The following is a 19,414-nucleotide window of genomic DNA, read 5'->3' on the forward strand; positions in this document are numbered from 1 at the left end:
CCGGCTACGTGCGGGATGTGTGCTCGCGCCGCCGCACGTGGGAGGGGCCGCCCGCCGCTGCGCGATCGCCCCGCCCCCTCCCCGCCCACGGCGGCCCGGACAGCCAATCGCGTGGGGCGGGGCGGGGCCGGCCCGCGGGGAACGCGCGGCGAGGGCTCCCACACGTGCGCGGGGGGCGTGGCCCGCGGTGCCCCGGAGTGGGCGAGGGCAGCGCCATTGAGGAATGCTCCCCCGGCATGTCGGCTGCGACCCTCGCGCCTCGCCTCGCCTCGCCTCGCCCTGCTTCGTCCTGCTCCGCCGCTCCGGAACTCTTGGAACAGCCCAAGTGAAGTTTGCCAATGCCCCGCCGGGGCTCTCCGGCCGCCTCTTACCTCCGCCTACCGCAGCGGCACTTTCAGCACCAGACGGAACTGTTGCATTAAGCGGCAGATGCAGTTCTTCTGAGCGAGAAATGCACCTTTTACAAAAGGTTTACATAGCAAAAGAGCACTTCTCTGAATTATTTATCCCAAAGGGCCCGCCAGGTTGCTTGTCTCTGGTAGCAGGAAACACCTCCCGGACCGTCGGCGGCTTCGTGCCACCACGGGACAGCTGCGGTCAAACCGTGACAAAATTCGTCCCAAACCAAAACTCGCCCTTCCCGCGCGTTCCCCTTGCCGGTAACATTGTCCCTGCACCGGCTGGCCACGAAGTACGGTCCCACGGTCGCTGTTGGGTCTGTTCCGACGGGGCAGCATGCTTTCAAGTAAAATGCCTCCCGAAAAGCGAACAGCAGACAGCCGCTCTGCTCCGCTCACACACGCAACACGCCCGGGTTTTGCTAAACAAACAAGAGAAGCCTCCACAGAAACCAAAACCGAAGCAAAGTCACGTTGCGGAGAGGCGCTGCCCGCGGGCAAGCCGGGCGGGACAGGGCGGCTGTGCCTGAGTCCGTGTCTGTGAAGTTACCGATGCCACAGAGCCCCGCAGCCGCTGTCCGTGTGCCGAGCCATCCCCCTGCTCGGCGGCCACCTGCGCTGGCCCCGGTGAGTCCGCGCACACAGACACACTGACACACCGACACACCGACACACCCGCACCCCACGGGGGCAGCGCGGGCCGAGCCCCGGCCGGAGCCCCCAGGACGCGGTCCGTGTGTGCGCCTGCCCGTGCGGGACGCGGTCCCTGTGTGTGTGTGTGCCTGGCCGTGCGGGACGCGGTCCCTGTGTGCGCCTGCCCGTGCGGGACGCGGTCCCTGTGTGTGTGTGCCTGCCGTGCGGGACGCGGTCCCTGTGTGTGCGCCTGCCCGTGCGGGACGCGGTCCCTGTGTGTGTGTGTGCGCCTGCCCGTGCGGGACGCGGTCCGTGTGTGTGTGTGTGTGCCTGCCCGTGCGGGACGCGGTCCCTGTGTGTGTGTGTGTGTGCCTGCCCGTGCGGGACGCGGTCCCTGTGTGTGTGTGTGCCTGCCCGTGCGGGATGCGGTCCCTGTGTGTGCCTGGCCGTGCGGGATGCGGTCCGTGTGTGTGCCTGCCCGTGCGGGCCGCGGTCCCTGTGTGTGTGTGCCTGCCCGTGCGGGACGCGGTCCGTGTGTGTGTGTGTGTGTGTGCCTGGCCGTGCGGGACGCGGTCCGTGTGTGTGTGTGTGTGTGCCTGCCCGTGCGGGACGCGGTCCCTGTGTGTGCCTGCCCGTGCGGGCCGCGGTCCCTGTGTGTGTGTGCCTGCCGTGCGGGACGCGGTCCCTTTGTGTGCCTGCCCGTGCGGGACGATCCCCCCGAGCCCGCTCAGCAATCGGCACGGCACGGCACGGCACGGCACGGCACGGCACGGCGCGGGACTGACGGCTCCGGCTGGAACCCGGCACATTTCACCCCCAAAAAAGGCAAAATTTGTGCTGGTTCTTTTCTTCCCCTTCACGTCGCGAATCCTGACGGGATTACAAGCAGTCCGTGCTGCTCGAGCTGCAAACTCCAGGCCCCGGCAGATGCAGGAGCGGGTCACGTATTCCACGTTTGTTCTCCTTGAATCCAGTGGTGTCTACCCTCAGTGCATAGCACTAAGCACAGGTCTAATCCTCTAAAGTTAGTCCCTGACAGCTCTGTCGAGAGCCGAGCAACATTACATCAGATAAATTCGTATGTGGTGAGATATGGACTGTCAAAGGACCTTATTTGATTTAGGTACACACTTCACATTAAAGTGGGGTTATAATTAATAAGATACAATTCTGAATCTTATTAATCCCTTAATGCTTATCTGAGAAATCAGTCATGTATGATAGGGTAAGAGCAGTTGTCATACTAAGCAAGGGATGCAAGATTAGTTCAGCTGCAAAATCTCAACATTATGAAATTTGGATACATAGGAAATATTGTTGATGTACATTATTGTACACATTTTTGTTATATAAAAGCCATTATGTGCCAAAACCCTTTGATTTTTCCCCTTTTCTTGTTCACACACAAGTGCAGATATACAGTCCTGTACCAGAATCAGTATTTGTAAACACTGAACTTCCAGCCTTTCTATCAAGTGTAATGATGCACTTGGACAAGTCAAGGGCTAAGAGGGATGCCTTCTGGCAGTAGCTGAAGTTAGTCTTTACAGCTTTATTTCTCTCCTTTTGAAAGTTTGAAATTATGAGTTAGACAGATTCCAGGTCTCCATCAGAAAAAGTCACCTTAGAGAGTTAGAGATTTGTCTTAGAAAACTGAGTCCACAGCCCCAGCTGCAGAGTGATGTTCAGAGCTGGAAATACTTTTATTCCTCCACCATTGATGTCATGTCTTCCTCAGGAGGGCATGTGCTGCTCTTTGTTGGCAAATCAGGTTTTCTGGTGGACAAAGTGTTTTGGCCCTTGAAGCATGATGTGCTTTTCATACTGCCATTTGCAATAGCAGTCAGATGCATTACTGTTCCATGTGAGGATAAAACATCAGGAGGAACAAAGAGTAGTGATTCTATTTAGTTTTATTTACCAGTGCCATTTTACTTCATCTCTTTGTTCCTTGATGATGATAATAATGAAGGTGTGTGATAGAGGTTGTGATTGCTTAGGTTAGAACCTCTCCATGCATGCAGACTGCACCCAGAAACAGTTTTCATTCCATCATTATAGTTTGTGACCTGAGCAATCACAGCCTCTATCACACATCACCTTGTTCATCACCAAGAAAGGACAAATTCCTGCCTAGCCCACAGACACTCTTCAAGAGCTCTCTCATTCCCCTTAGGGGTACCAAAGCTGAGTTGAGAGATGCTGGGCTGCAATTGCAGTAATTCCCAAGCTAAGGCATGAACTCACCAATAAAAAGGCAAAGCAGTTCTCAGTGTATACTGCAGTGGATGAGAACCACCCAGAAGAACAAAAGAGCTGGAACAGGACCAGGCATTGAACCTTCCATAGCACTTCTTGTGACCACTCCACTGCTCTCCAAACAAAGCTATCACAGACCATGTACAATGTCAGTGTTGCACAGGGCACAAACAAAGGCGTGAGGGTGTGAAATCAGGCAATTCACATCACCTGCACTTTTGGACACGCATAAGGTTTGTTTACAGTGCTCTGCATCTCAGGCATGAAAGGTGTCACCACAATTTAATTAAAAATCCTTCATCATTCAATTATAGATGAGCAATCCCTCTGCCATATAAAGCTCTGTTTATCCTTACAATAGAGAATTTTTTTCACTTCTAAAATTAATTCTGTGCCTTCTTATTTTCTATTTCATCTAATTTTGAAAACTTCTGAATCCTGCATATCTGTTGCTTTCACTGCCAGTATGGCACACATTAGAGTTCAGTAGACTAAAAAAGGACATTAGCAAGCTGGCAGAATGATTTTAAGGAGATTTGTTTTAGAGGATTAGAATAATTGGTGTCAGTCAAGCCTGGATATTAGTTATACACTAATGCTATTTTTCTGAGAAGAGAATTTACAGATGAACTGCTTCACACTTTTTTAGAGCAGGGAGTTTTAAGCATTTTGAGTCTTGTTTTCAGATTTTTCCTGCTGGAAAGCCAGACTTCTTCAGTGCCAAGGACTGAATTGCAAAGGCCCCAGCAAGAGAAAGGGTAGAAGGGAAGAGTATTCTTTGTATCGATGAGAAACTGTAAAACAGTACTCTTAATACCTCATAGCATGATTTGTAGAGCTGATGTCTCATGATCTAGTGTCAAAATAACTGAAGTTCTGCCTACAGAATGTACTTTTCTGACAATGTTGGTATGGTTATACAACCCCTCTGGCCAAGAGGCAGGTAGTGTTTGTACAGGAATGACACACCAGTGCTAGCACACCTTGCCATGGCTTCTTGAGAGGTCACTAACCCCACCTGCCCTTCCCATCCCTCTGCTGCAGGTTTCAACCTCTCCTCTGCAGTGCTGGCAGAAGAGAATGTATTTCTGCCTCAGCCTCTTCAAAAGTGCTAAGTCCAGAGCCTTACATCCACCTTCACTGGGGGCTTATTTTTACACAGAAATAGCTGAGGCATCAGCAGCTGTACCTTTCCTTTGCCTGCTGTGCAGGTATCATGGCAGAGCAGCAGTGTTTTGGTGTGATGTGTCCTCCAACTGCAGCCACAGGACTTGACAGAGCTCCTTTGTCAGCACCCTTAATATTAGGTCACACTGAAAGCAGGAGTGAGGGCAAAGGTACCTGTCATGGCTTGAGCTGACCTAACAACTCATTCAGCACCTTTTCCCCCCACACCTCTCTTTGCACTTGCTTTGGCACACTTTGGACTCCTCGATGGGTGATCTCCTTTGCTAAGGTGGCAGAAAAGCAATTCTGAGCAAAAAAATAAAGAGTCATTTGGGGAGTTGTCTTAGGTCCAGTGAGATGCCCTGAAAGGATGGCAACCATTGGGACTGACCTCTTTGGGCAGAAGTGAACAATTTGATAAACAAGAAGGAACACCAGCTGTCTGGCTGAGGTGGTGACTTTGCCCCTCAGCTCTGCCCTCGTGAGATCCCACAAGGAGTGCCAGGTCCAGATCTGGAGCCTTCAGCACAAGAGGTATATGGACCTCTTAGAGCAGGCCCAGAGGAGGGGCACAAAGATGATGGGGGGCTGGAGCACCTCTCTTATGAAGACAGGCTGAGAGACCTGGGAGAAGAGAAGGCTCTGGGGAGACCTCATTGTGACTTTCCAGTACTTACAAGGGTTTTTAAAAGAGAGGGAGAGGAACTTTTTGTATGGGCAGATAGTCATAGAACAAGGGTAAATGACTTAAACTAAAAGAGAAGAGATTTAGACTGGATGTAAGGAGGAAATTCTTCACTGTGACATTGCTGAGGCTCTGGAACAGGTTGCTCAGAGAAGCTGTGGCTGCCCCATCCCTGGAAGTGTTCAAGGCCAGGTTGGATGGGGCTCTGAGCAATCTGCTCTAGTGGGTGACGTCCCTGCCCAGGACAAGGTGTTTGGAACTAGATGATATTGAAGGTTTCTTCAACCCATGGCATTCTATGAGAGCTCAGCTGTCACTGGTATCTTCCCTTCCTTTCCAGCCATCCAGCCTGAACCAGGTTTGAGTTAGTTAATGTGTAATAAACTTCCAGGTAGGCTTTGACTAGTCTAAACATCTGCTAAAGATTGCCTTGTTTGAAGTGGGCTGAGTATCTGATGTACCAGTATCTTCCAAATCCTTGTCTTGAGAAAAAACAGCGCTGTAAGTGTTGTTATGGCTAAGGGAGCTCAGCTACCTGTCAGCCACAATCAGGTGTTTTATCAAGGTTTTCCTAAAGCAGTTTGGGTGTAAAAATGGCTCTTTAGGAAGTGAGATTTCCAGCTTCCTGATAAGATTAACTGCTCCTATCTTGTTCCAGCAGCTCCTGAGGAATGCCAGACCTTAAACTTGCAGCTTTTACTGGCCTGTGGTGCATCTCTGGTAGAGCAATGGATGTTTGTGGCATGTTGTCAGCTGCTTGAGGAGCTCTGGGGTGTTCCAAACTGTCCTGCAGGGCGTTAGCAAGTGAGCAGAGTGCAAGGAGAACAAAGTTGTTTGGTAAATGCACTTCATGCACAGTCTGACAATATTGCACTAGGCAGTTAATTTTATGGCTATCAAGTATCATACCATCAAGAACTTGGAATTAAGTATGGCTATGAGGGTAAAAGAGGCAACTATTGAGATTTTCATTTATGTAAACAGAAGTTCAATTTGGTAAATAAATAGCACAAAGAAGGGAAAACAGTAAATTTTGAGAGTATAATATTTTTGTAAAACAACATTTCAATGAATTTGAAATTGCTAACATTTTTATAGGAATCTGAGTGCAGATATCCATATGTATATTTTTGTGTTTTAGAGAGGTTTGTTTTCCCTTTTTGATGTGGATTGATCAGTTAAGAGCTGTATCCAATGCAAGTATTTAGGTTTGAATTTAAATAGAAAATTACCATAGATAGCATTATGATTAATTTAAAAGTTACTTTCTTTTTAAGTAGATATTCCTCCCCATAAACCACATACCTTTCTCCCAAGTGTTCTCCCAAGTGTATCTCAGTGTTTCTGGAATTAAACAGTAAATCCTGATGACAGAGAAATAAGTCTGCCCCAAATAGTGCATTGTAATAAAATAGAGGATATGTCCAGGAAAACAGTAATCCACAATCCTCTGATCAGAAGACTGGAGCCATAGACATGTTAACTGCATTGCCAGGGATTTCAAGCCAGAGAACTGTAACAGCCAGAAACATAAATTTTGACAGACAAGATATCAAAGTTCTCAATATTAAAGAGACTTCTACTGATAAAACCAGATCTCAAAATCTTTTCTATGTCTTTTCTTTCTCAAAGACATTAACTGATTATTAATATAGATGAAGAAGAATGTCAGAAATAAAGTGTTTAAAGTGTCTTCCCTGCTGCTTTGCAGTTGTTGAGTTTTCACATTTCTAGTTTTCCCATAGCTTCCAAGGAAAACAAGGAATAAGTATGTGATGTAAACAAAAATCAGAACAAGAGTATATTTGAAGATAGACATTGTTAGGGATCAGACTTGCCACTTTTCCTGTTCTATTAGTTAATGAATGAGCAGTCATTTATTACCTGGGTTTTATAATTAAAGTCGCCGCTGTGCAATTGTAGTACAGGCAAATTTAATTTCTGAGAAAACCCTAGCTGGCAAGAAAAATTACAGTTGACTTACAGCAGTTACTGAAATGCCAGTGAGATAGTAGAGCTGTCTGGGTTGGGTTGTTGTTGACTTTTCTCTTTGGATGTGTTTTGTGTGCATGTGTGTGTGTGGTTTGGGTTTTTATTTTATTTTTTTAAGTTGCTGAATCAGAGACAACAAAAATCCTTATAAAGGGAATAAAATCAGAATTCTGGTTTTTCTCACCTGTTTCAGATCCATATGAATACAAAAATAGTCTTCAACATGGGGGAGTGTGATTTTGCTTTATCTTATTTCATCTCCTTGACTTTTTATTTATTTTCCACTTACCTATGAGTAGAAAATTTTTAAGCAACTTAGTGAGCATACATTTTAAATCTCATGCCTTAGCTGTCAAGAATTATGGTCCTCCATTTTGGCTTTAGATTAAGATATGATATAAGTTAAACAAATAAACAGAAACCAAGATTTCTTTTTAAAGTTCCTGAGTGAGAAGTTAAAATGTTTCTAGACTACTTAAGATAATTAAAGCAATGTGTTTCTGCCTTTTATTCCTATCCTACAAGTATAGGGCCTTTATACTAAAATATAGACTTTTTTGCATCAGGAAGATAATAAATCCCATAAAATACAAGGCATAATCATTTCATTAAAAATAGAATTTGCATTTTTATATAAAGATCACAATAAAATATTCTTGATTTGTGTTTCTGTTATACAAAATTAATACAGATGTAAGTTTTGTCTATATTGTAAGTTTAATAATTAGGAACAGATGTTTAAGCACTTGGACATCTTAACCTATATGTAATTACTAGAACTGTCCTCCTATTCATAGGTTGCAAAATTGATCACTTACCATACCTAATTAAAGCAATTTTTCCTCCTAATGCAGAACCATGAAAATACAGTTCCCTAAATTCTCTTCTGAATAGCTTGCTAATAAAACTTACACAAAAGATTTGTTTTCCTCTCTTAAATTAATTTTTCTAATAAAACTCATCTATTTTGTAGGACATTTGCCAGATGTTATTCTGAACAGTAGTGCCTAGGTTTTACTCTGGCTGCATAAAATGTAAAATACATGTTCATGTAAAGTTTTAAAATTGATAATTTATACATATAAATAGTTGTAGTGCCAGCCTTATAACAAAAGTGCATTTAGTTTGTCCTTTACCCAGTTCTAAACACCCTCATGGCAGGGCATAGGGTTTGATCTATTTAAAATATCACTTTCTTTTTTTGTAAATAAAATTTAACCAAAATCTGGACAGTCGTGGATTTCTGAGGATCATGTGGCTGGCTCCTGCTTGTTCACACATTTGGTTCTCTGATAAACAATTTTTTTTCTTATTGCAATTTCTTTCTGATAGCAAGCACTGATAGCAAGCTACCCAGCCACATAATAGCCACAGAAATCAATGCTATCGGGTGATTTTCATAAATCAAGAGGTAAAGGCAGAAGTCCCAGTAGTTATCGATCCCACTTGCACAGCTTTCAGCTCATGTCAGCCAAATGCTGTGCTAGTCCTCTTACACCTGAAAGTCCTTGTCCTGGTGTTTAGAGCAGTGTGCACAAGGCTTTTCCATCTCTGACACGAGGTCTCTTTGCTGGCCAAATAACATCACTTTTCACAAATTACTTGCAACTCAGCAAAAAAGAACAATACTTGTAATTAAAACCTGCCTTTTCAAACATACTTTGCTGTTACTAGCTAGTAATGTCTTTCCCCAGCAAAACTTTCTAAAGGCAATGCAGAAAAGAAAATTTAGGCCTTCATGTAGTGCATTAAAAAAAGAAGACTCTTAAAGGAATTACAAGTATTGTGGAAAAATACTGTCCATATCTCTTTTCATAGGTGTTGAAATTATTTTTCTGTCCTATGGGAAAACTTAAATAGAATTTGTGTTACAGGCACAAGATGGTGACTTAAGTGATAGATCAGGGGATTTAATGGAGAAAGGCCTTGTGTAATGACTTTCTTGCCTATTTAAAGCAAAAGGAGTGAAAAATACCATAACCAAAAGAGTTGACCAATTATTTAATTTATATATATTTAAAGCATTGATTTTGTAGACAAGCCAATGTTCCTACAACTCAAAGCAAGGATCCAGTTACTCCTATTTTAATGCCAGAATGGATTGATTGACTTTAATTCATGCTTTTCATAATTCTTCCACAGAGAAGAAGTTGATGTTAATATTTTTTTCACTGTCTGTTTGACTGTGAAATGTTAGCATGTCAGGATGCTAGTATGTTCAAATAGAACCCCTGGATATTGCAACTATAATCTCTCTTTTGAAGAGGAACATTTTTGTCACCAACATTTTTTTTCATGAGGGATCTTTGGAGCTGCCTTTTCTGAACAGACACTGCAGTAATTAGACTCAGTACAAAATGTCATTCTTACTTAATAAACAGCTCAATCTCACTTTGCAGTTCCTTCATTGCCTTTCTGGGGATTTCCACGTCAGAGGGTAAGTAGCTATTTACTGCCAAAAATCTGCTGGGGGTTCAAAAGCAGCTTCAAGGACATCAAGCCTGGACATCACAGAGCAACACCACCTTTGGGAATGTGGGTGCTCAAACCAGAGAGGAGCAGCTAGTATCTTCAGTGGAGATTTACATTAAGATAATTTGAGCAGATACAGGTAGCTGCCTTATCCAGCGACTGCAGCAGCCAGGCACATCTTCAAAACTTTATGTCTGTGCTAAATGAGCCTCTACCTAATTCATTCTTCTGCAATTTTCTGAGGAAAATATCCATTTTTTCTGGATGTATGGGAGAAATATAAATAGAGACTACCCATGACTAAACTTTTCTTCTCATTGTGTGGTTGTGAATGGAAAATTCATCTGGGCTCTTCTTTGCACTGCTGTGCTCTGAATGATCAGATAGTGTGATCCGAAAAAAAAAAAAATCCCATCTTTAAAATTGGTCTTTTTCTCCCTTCTCTAGGAAGAAAGAGATGTTTATGTTTTGAAAAGAAAGGTTTTTGGCACATGACTGCACCCTTACTTAACTAGGAATTACTGATGATGCCCTCTGGCTTGGGGTGAGGAGTCACCTGAAGAGATCTGTGCCACACTGCATTGTGATTCTAGAGGTTGATTACACTCCTTGCTTAGGCTTGATCTAGGCATGAGTCTATCCTGCAGTCCCAGGAGAGGATTCTTAAGGTCATGTTATATCCCAGAAGCTACTCTGCATTTATAAGTAAGAGAAAACTGCCTGATGAAAAGTCCACTAAAATCTTGCATGTGACCTCAGTCAAGTCTTGGGGGCAAAAAGAGATTTCTTGTAGCAGATTTATTGCTTTTATAGAGGCCAGATCAATAGGCTGTAGTGTATTGATCCTAGAGTAGATTGATTCATGTTCATCTCTTTTCTTGACATTTTTGTTATAAACTTCTGTCTTTCCCATGAAATACAGAAAAGATAAATCAACATTTTAAAGGTAGTCTTTAAAGTAAGCTGCTGTTTCATCAACAAGCTTTCTGAGTGTATGTGCATTATTAAATATGTGACCAGGAGTAGATACAGCATCAATGATAAGGATAGGTTGATTTTATAGAGAAAACTGGATCATCCTGTTAGCCTGTCTAGTATCAGCAACACATTTTAGTGCAAATGAACTATGCACTAAGAAGTAAAGAACATAGATAAGATCTGGGTCTCAGCATGCATGTATATTTAGATGTATAATAGCTAAACTGTATACTATTTTATGCTCTGGGCACCACAGTGATTTTCAAAAGGCCTTAAAGGTCAGGGAAAATAAGTTTGTTTTGGAGGGTCATGGCTGAGAAAGTAATGCAATCACAACAGAATTGTTCATCTGAGCATGGAAATTATGCCATGAGAATTTGCTTTCCTCTAATAGAAATGTATGTGCATCCCATCCATATCTATCTGGTGCTGGCACATCCTGCTGACACTTTGGCACACTCTTTTCTAGTGCAAACCCCTCCCAGTGGGTCACATCAGAGCAGTGGAAATGGTGACTTACACTGATGAAGTCATCTTGGGGCAGGTCACATCCCACAGTCAAGTGTCTGGTAAATGTTCTCAGTGCTGATATCCATAATTCAAAGACAAAGTGATATTAAAAGATTTTTTTTGTGTTATGAGATGCTACATTTCCACTTCTATTCCCTGTCAGTGAACATGAACTACATGGTCAATAAGGTGCAGAGAGGAAGTCATGGATTGTCTTGGACAGAAAGGCAAAGTACAATAAATTGAAAGCCCAGCATTGGTCCATGTCCAACCCTAACACAGAGACAGAGCCCAGAATCTCACTCTCATGCCTGAACTTATATTACTCCACAAGAAACAAACTCAGCTAAATATTTGGTACTCGTGCTCTCTGTCAAATTCCTGACAAATAACCTTGAATTCAAAGTAATATTTACTGCACAGAAAATTTTCAGTAAGCCTCTCTGACCCTACCTTCCTAGCTGATGAAAACATGTATGAGTGAAAATGTGGGTATCCTCTTTCTTCCAGCTCATTCACATGCTTTCAAATTATCTTCCATTTCCTCTCTGGCAAGATTTTTTTTTCTGATTGTCCACTATCCAAAACAAACAAACAAACAAAACCTCCAAAACCCCAAAGATTTTCCTGAAAATAGATCATAAGTTTCCTTAAATTCACTAAAATCCTCATTTATAACAGTTTGGTAATTTCCAATGAGTGGTCTCTACCTCACATAACACCCAAAGGCAGCTAATTATTGCCAAAAGCTGCATGCAAGAGCAAAAGGCAGTGCTTGGGGAGGCAGCATTTTCAACTCAGTGATATAGCAAACAGTAATTTGTTGATCTTTTTAAAGCATGTGATTCAATCCAATAATGAAAAATATTTAAATCCTATGAAGTGTATTATATAGTATTTTTATGACAAAACTAATTTTCTATAATGCCATAATATAGAAAATTAGAGGAATAAATTATATGATAGATGCATGCAAACCACACTTATTGATTATGTTACATGTGGTGTGAAATGTGATGGACACATATAAGCAAATAAGGGAGAAGACATCTAAGATTGCCTATAGAAATTCAATTACATTATTTCCAAGACAACATACATGGTTTTTAAGTAGAACAAGAATGTTTTCTGCTACAAACTCGGTCACAGGAAAGTAAATTTGTCTTGTGTGTGCATAACCTACTCTCTTTTTTGTTCACAAACTTGAGTAGTGGATTGTACCATGCGTGTTTCAGGCCATGCTCTGTCTGTCTTAACAGATGATAGAAGTACTGCAAAGATAGTCTTTATTCATGGCGTGGGAAGTAGTGGCATCATCTACAGGATAATGTCACAGTGCTCTAAGGAGCTTCTCAGCCACTGGGGGTCTGCTCTGATCCCCCAGGCAGATGCAGGGTGATGAACCACTACTGAAGAGGGAGAGGGGAGGGAGCTACAGAAGCCTCTAACAGCTCACTGGAGGCAGCCACACTCGGTCCTGCAGTTTATAACTATGGAAACCTGTTAGCACTCATGTATTTTAAGGCAGTATTTCACAAGATGCTTAACGTTTTGCCAGCACACAGGAGGAAACTGAATGTGGCAAGAAAGGAAAACATTCCTCGTATTATTCCAACAGCTCTTCAGAAGGCTGTAAAATATATTGGTGTAATATTTTCCCAGCTTGTGTCTTGCCACTTCGGGATTTCTATTGAAAGATATTCCCTCAAGGATTCCATCTGGAATAGTTTAATATCCATCACTAAATACTTCTTCTGCTTACCCTTCCCTGTCCCTTTAGATCTGTATTCCCGGGAGTTTTACAATATGCTGATCTTGCACAGTAAAGGAAAAAACCTCAAACCTAAGACCTTAAATGGAGTATTTGCTTCAAGGCTCTAATAAAGGTTTAAATATATGTTTTTAAGTGGGAAAATAACCAGGAACAATTATCTGTTCTTTGTTTTTCCTGTTAACCCATAACCTCAAGAAGCAAATTTCTGCAATCTCTTATTACCCCTCTGAAAAATTTCTGGTCAAGGTTGGAACTATAAAAAAGGGGAAAAAAAAAAAGTGGCGAGCATATATTTTGTAATCTTATGTCCAGAGGCCAACAAAACACCAACAGAAATTGTAAATCCTATGCTATCTAGAGCTTCACAAGGAGTCATATGTAACTGGATTTCTTCTCCAATCTAGTATGGCCACCCAGCTGGAATGGCAAAAAAATTCCAAAAAGACATGCAGCTGGATGCAATCTGGACAAGGAAACACAAGACAGAACTACTGCAAACTACAGTAAGGAGTATGCTGGCAATGGCAGGAAATGTAAGCCCAGACCTTTAAGAGCCGGACTTGCAAATCATTGCAACCAGCAAATGCAGACATCACACTACATCAAGCCACCTCCTCTTTCTGCTGTGCAACTCTCAATTGACTTCATCATCTTACAACAATGCCTTGTTAATAAAGTTCAAGTGTTTTGTAAATCAATGCCCTTTTATTGTAAGTGATAACCATAACAATAGATAGGAAATGAACAATAGAGAGAGTAGAGATAAGCACCAGGGTGCAGCCTTACAATCACTTTTATATCATGATCACCTACTCTCAAATTAGTGCTACATTCCCCATCATCACCCAAAATGGCAGTCCACCCACATGCTAAAGGTGAACTTCACAAATTTTATGTACCAAAAACTCAACAGGGGAGTCTTGTGTATTTTCTGGTTGAACTTAAGCCATATCCATTTGCCTGTTGACTTCTTGCAGAACAGCTCCACACCCTCTGTGATCACCTGCCACTTGTCTTCTTTAGCAGGAAGAGAGCACAGCATTTCATCAGACTGGAAAAGAAGAGACAAGCAGGGACAGCTATTATCTTGATTAGTATCATAAATATCAACTGGGTGATTAGCGAGGGAGAAGTCCTTACAAATAGCTTTGCCAAATGCTTCCTGAATTGCAAAATGCTCTTCTCCACCCCAGGCTGAGGGTACTGAGGCACTCCCAGTAACCTGCTAACATGGGGGTAACTAGCTCCTGGTTATCTCCCTGGCAGGTGGGTGAGGATGTCTAAAAATAGCACCCACAACCAATTAGGAACTTAGAATAAGTGCTTGTGGGAACTCTAGTCTCCCTGTACATTTTCTTGCTGAAAATCCTCAGCTTGAAGGACATGATGTGCCCAGGGTTTTTTGTTTCATTGCTGGCCAATATAATAACCAGATTCACCAAATTGTTCATCTGCCTTGAAAACAGCACTCACAAGCAGCTATGCTTTATTCCTCTCAGGCTCTCATGTTCTCCACCCTTGGGCATAAACACCCCTGGAGTCCTTCCCATCACAGCAGCCTATATGCTGACCTTACAATAGGAAAGTACTTAACTATTCAGTCCTCGTCCATGCAGGTCATGATGTGCTCAGGAATGAGACAGTCACATAAATTAAGAGGCTAAACAAAGCAAAAGTCAGTGTTGGAACCTCAGCTCCCACTATTATGAGGAGAGCTGGTGCACTGACAGGGCCTCAAGCCCAACCCTGCTCCCAGAGGACTGGCTGCAGGGTGCAGGGTCCCTTTGTGGCTGTGGGTGGGGAGCCCAGGCAAGACTGACTGGGCAGCCACCAGAACTGCTTGCATATATTTTTTGAAAATGACATTCTATTACCATTTTTCACTTGTATCAAATGTGTTTTTTTCTCTGTGGTCTTTGGAGCTAGACTTTCCTCTGAGTTTTATCAGTAGAGACTTGTCTTGGTTTGGAAAGACAGGAGTCTGCTAAGGAAGGCAGGAGCCTTCCCTGAAATGGAGAATGTAAACCCTCCCCATCCCTCCGAATTGCTATAAATTTTAAATTAAGGGGCTCTCAGGCAAAAATATGGGAGCAGGAAATAACAGTTCTTTAATAGGGAAAAGAAAAAAAAAGAATAAAATAAACAATGCAGTACACCAGAACAACACTGACAGAGTCAGAACCCAACCTGACACCCTGTGGGTCAGGGTGTTGGTAGCAGTCCAATTGGAAATGGGGCTGCAGTCCTCCTGAAGTAGCCAGGTGTGGTTCTGCTGGAGCGAGGGGGATCTGTAGAGAAGGATGTGTTCTTCCTCTGAAGATCCCGTGGAAGAAGAGACAGCTGCTGTTTCTCTGGGGAATCCTATGGAGAAAGCCGAGACAGTGTCTCAAAATCTTCTGGATTATATCTGGGTAGCAATGCTTGGCTCCTCCCTCTGGGCAGAGCATCTCACAATGGGATGTTATAGTTCTTATCAGTCATGCAGTGACATTCAATAGCTGTTATCAGCAATGTCCCCTCCTGAGGGAGGTGAGAATGTGGTCACTCAAAGAGAGAGATAGGCAAACTGCCCACTTGACAAAGGTAATCTGCCATACAGATGGTAATGGAAAACAACTTGCATTGCAATCTTCAACAAGACTGAAGCCAGATTAGTCCAATGAACCTCTGACATGTTGTCCTCCTGCTAATCAAAAATTCATCTTTTTATATGGTGCCATTTATACCTGGGAACATAATCAAAGGAAGCCTATGTGAATTGTCCAGTTAGTCTGTACCAAAACTCTTTCCAGGGTAAAAGCACTAACATCTTCAAATGAATGAAAATATTTAATATAAAACACCATATCCTGCCCTGTTCTAACACTAAAAGGGTTAAGCCTTCTATTCTGTAAAATTAACAAAAGCACTGTTATTATTTCCTTCTTGCTTGCCAGCGTGGTTTCCTCTGCAATAACATCTGTGACACCACAGAATTTTTTCAAGACCTAATTAGTGATGTTAGAAGAAAATGCTAGCTCACCAGATAGTTTGAGGAATAATATAATTTTTACCTACATATATATATATATAGTTTTTTAGCATCTTGAATCTTCCTCATGTCCCCATGAATCTTGTGTGATAGCAGTCCTGGAATGCAAAAATAATCTAGGAAATTTCTGCTCATTAAGTTTAGGGCTAAAGAGCCAATAGTTACAGTATGCTGCATTGTTTAGATGTGAGGTTAAATTCAGAGATCAGACTAAGTTGCTTTTCTGGAAAACCAGTCTAAATAGACTTAGGGTATGCAAGTTCCATTTTTACTGCCTGGCATTGGACTGTGGAGGGAGGACCCTGGAAAATGCAGAACAGTTTATTTAGGAGATCAGAAGTTTCGTTAGGAAAGAAAAATACAGTCAGTTTTTTATTTCTAATTCTCCAGTCATTAAAATATCCTCTGTCACCAGAATGAGAAGGGGTAAAAAAATCACTGGCTTTAAAGAAAATACATTGACTGAATTCTTCAGAAAATCAGAGCTGATATATGAATTTAATTCCAACATCTTCAAAGGAGTCAGCTTATAGAAACTGTCTTATATAAATTAAAATGTTCAAAGGATCTGGTTCACTGTAGTTCCTGAAAATCAAATGTATCCCACTTCAATTTTATAAATTTTTATATCTAGAGTTTTCTTTTCAACCCATGTTAATGTGTCGCTTGTTCTACCCTTTTTATCTCCTGACCTATTTTCAAAGGATAAGGAATTGACTTTTAGTCATATTCTAACACTACTGAAGTGATCTTAAAGGTCTCTTCTAACCAAACTAATTGTATGATTCTTTGGTTCTATGACTGCTGAGTTTGGCCAGGAATCTGTGCCTTTAGAATACAAGGGCAGAAATCTGCGGTTAATGGCTGTAGCTATATCTATAAAGACTGTGAAGTAAAACCAGAGTTGTGCAATCTGCTAGACTTAAAATAAAAATAAATTTATTACTGTCACTAGAAATAGCAGCCCACCGCCGGGAAACAGAATTAAAAAATAATTGTTTTTATCTTTAATTACATAACCAGGGCAAAAGACAGGTAAATCAATAATAAATTTTAAAAAGATTACCCAAATACATTCTTCTATGACCTGTGCCAGATTCCAATAATGAGAACAGTTTAACAACAAACATTGTGACATGAGCAAAAGATATAAACCCACATCTCCATCTGCTTTCTTTTACCCATTCTCTGTAATCTCAAATACGATGATGTGAAGATAATCTGGGAGTTGTAGAAAGTGGTTCCCATAACACAGCAGTACCAGCTACTCTACACCTTTTCCAGACCAGCTGCTGTTTTAGATAGCTTCTCTTGGGTAACCTGAGAAGGTTCACAAACCAATAATATAGAATGCTCTTTTCTGATCTTTCATGCAAGACCTCATGATGCCTTATATTTACCTATAATAACTTTTGAATGTGATTCAGTAGTAGATCCTAAGTTTTCCACAAGCAATTTTCAAAGCCCTGTGTTTATGAAGCTGGTGGCATGTTTATAAAATTGTGTAGCATGGATTTAATATTATACATAGAACTGATAAATTAGTGTATATGAGAAAGACAAGTTTTCCTATCTATGCTATTTAATTTGTGCTGAGACATTTAGAGGTAAGAAAGGAAAAGCAGAAGAAAATAATGTAGGTTTTCCAATGTCATACACCTGACTTACCATTCCTTTCTCTAAGCAGATTTAGGTAGACATAGTGCAGACTGTGAACTCCTATTGACAGTAAGCAGAAGTATAAAATGGCAGTGAAACTGGTAACTTAAGCATTTCCAAAGAGATTGCCTACTGTTTAAGGCAGGATACTTTCAACAATCAAGGAAAGATCTTTGCAGGTTCATTTTGTTAAAGATACTGTAATTTTCTACTAGCAAGATGTACTGCATTTTACTATTTTATGGCCACCAGTGCTCTTTCATCGTTCTGTAGAAAAAATCATCTACAGAATCGTTCATTTCTTTTTGTGGTGACGACAAAATAAGCTTTCCACGTAAATTAAACTAGATTGAGATTGTATATTTAAAAAACCCAAAACATTCCCTTCTGATGCTATCTGAAAACAGCAGCAGGCTGCATTCACTATTACCACTTTTTTTTACATTGAAAATATTGTATGTATAGAAAAGGTAGCTGACAATAGTAAATCAGTTATGTTATATACTGAAATAGTAAGTCAGAATTACAGAAAGAAACAGAAACCAACAAAAAAAAACATAAACTGCATTTTAATCTGACAATAAAAGATTAGGCTTATGATGACAAAGACCAAGCAGAATATGAATACTAGCAACTTTTTAGTAAATGTGCACTAGGGCATAACATGAAAGTTGCTTTGTAATGACAAAATTTCTCTCACCCCAAGGTGAAATTGATGCTGGAAGACATTTCTATGAAGAATATTGTTTTCTTGAAAAAAATTAGATAATCATAATGACTCTTTAATTATTAGCTGAGACTTATGACAAAATACATCTGCACCCAGAGCTGCTAATAGCACCCGGTTGATGTAGGTCTTTGTTCCTTCCATGCAGCTCAAGTCACATGAGGATAACATTGACCTTATTTCAAGGAAGAATTATTCATGTCATTTCTTTTAGTTATAGAGGTTGTTCACCCAGTCACGCCTGACTGAAATGGAAAGCATGGATTTACAAATTCAGTGCCAGACACACTGGGTCGACAAAGTACTTCATTTAATATGTAAAATTAGTTCCAGAGCTATGAAAGGCAGAGGAAGAGACAGATCCAGCATGCTCACTGAACTCATGATATGAACTTGACTATCATTTAGGACCTCACGTAGTCACCTGTCAACTTCTATAGTCTCTCCCCTGCAGACTTTTTCTCTCTATCCTTACTACAGTCCATATATTTGTCTCACCACGCTGTGGCTAGACAAGGCATTTGTTAGTCATTAGTCATTTGTTTTCTTTCCACTTCCACTATCATCTCTGCACTAGCATCTTTCACACAACAGACCCTCTGAAAAGCTGGCAATCTTGAAGATGCCTTTAGAGGATTGCTCTGTGAAAACTAAACTTATTCCTCACCCACAGTCACCAATCCTTCTCTTTTCTTTAAAATCCAGGGAAAGAAAACAGAAACTCTGACATGCCAAGGTGACAAAGGGCAGCTATGCTAAGCTGACAATTAAATTCAAGACATCTACAGTCTTCAGAACAGGATATCCTTCATGTCTTCCAAGTCCCCTTTCCCTCTTCGTTAAGTCCACCTTTACTGCTAATTGGAATTTAGCCAGGGCAACTACTTGTAAAACAAAAGGCTAAGATTACAAGAGTCCAAACCTTTTTGGTCCTACATGTAAGATGAAAGATGTCTCTGCCTAGCAAGTAAAGCTCCTTACACTTCACACACAGACCTTGGGATAATTCAGGCCACCCCTAAATCCCTGCTCGAATCTGGCCCTGAGAGAAGAAATTGTATCAACTTGCTTTCATTTTGAGTAAAGAGTATTCATGCACTAGGATAGATACTGTTCAACCACTACACCT

Source organism: Molothrus ater, chromosome 6, assembly GCF_012460135.2.
Source record: "Molothrus ater isolate BHLD 08-10-18 breed brown headed cowbird chromosome 6, BPBGC_Mater_1.1, whole genome shotgun sequence".
Taxonomy (NCBI): domain Eukaryota; kingdom Metazoa; phylum Chordata; class Aves; order Passeriformes; family Icteridae; genus Molothrus; species Molothrus ater.